Source organism: Anoplophora glabripennis, unplaced genomic scaffold (assembly GCF_000390285.2).
Source record: "Anoplophora glabripennis isolate ALB-LARVAE unplaced genomic scaffold, Agla_2.0 scaffold273, whole genome shotgun sequence".
Taxonomy (NCBI): Eukaryota; Metazoa; Arthropoda; class Insecta; order Coleoptera; family Cerambycidae; genus Anoplophora; species Anoplophora glabripennis.
The window spans coordinates 53,095-54,173 of record NW_019416448.1 but is presented as its reverse complement, the minus strand read 5'-3'; positions in this window follow the sequence as shown (position 1 = coordinate 54,173).

Here is a 1,079-nt window from a genome sequence, read left to right as displayed (position 1 = left end):
AAAAAAAAGAGTGAAAATGATTATAGAGTTTCAGTGCTTTCTATATTGTATTAGCTTTCACGGTGAATAAAAAAATATTACAAGTAAATAATTTTACTAAACCAATCTTTGATTAATTCTTGTAATAGAGATTTATTATGCAACTTTAAATTTTTCGTTGTGTTGATATCCATAAAAAAAACTACCTACCTCTGATCACATTTTTTATTAAAAACAAACAAAAAAAAACATTTTATTATTAATAAAAAAATGTGATTATATGATGATCAGACATTATTATGTTATATAAATAAATGTGAATGAAATATCTAATAAAACACACTAAAAACACAAATAAAACACACACCAACACTCGCCAAACCTAACCAACAATAAACATGAGCAATAAGAATGACATGAAATGATTCATAATTGCAATTGTCAAAATTTATTCTACAAAATCTTTGTGGCGACATCTATAGACTCTTTCCCCAACTTGTATATCCATCTCAAGTCACGTGGTTTCCAGTGTCCCCATATTTTCAAGTATAAGTTCTCGGGCCCGCATGGAGACTAGATAAGTCTCCATGGTGAGTACGGTGAGTATCTGACTTGTAGAATTGTTTATATAGTTGACATCAAACAATGCTTGTAGTTATTACTTCTATCTGTTTTGATCTTAGTTGTCATTATGGTAGGTTAAATCTCTTGACTCATTCTTACACACACGCCATTATTCTATAGTTCCTAGCGGGCAGCCGACCAGAGCACACGTGTTTTGTGAAAGTGTAGTGCAAGGAGCAAATTCTACCTGCCTTTATTAAGGCTACCTGGAAAGAATCCCTTTCTTTCCTTTTAATCACCGACCTAATCCCCGGCTTAAGCATAGACGCCGTCGGCATCTTTGTTACAGCACCTGTGCCGGGGTTATGCCCAGGTAAGTTTTTACTTATTTATCAGTTATTTGCATTACTTTAGAATACATTTCTTTAAAATTGCGACCCCCGACAAACAATATACCAGACAGACAAATACACCAAAAGACACGTACGCCCCCGTGAGGGGGCATCCCCACACGACTAACACTTACACACCTTCCC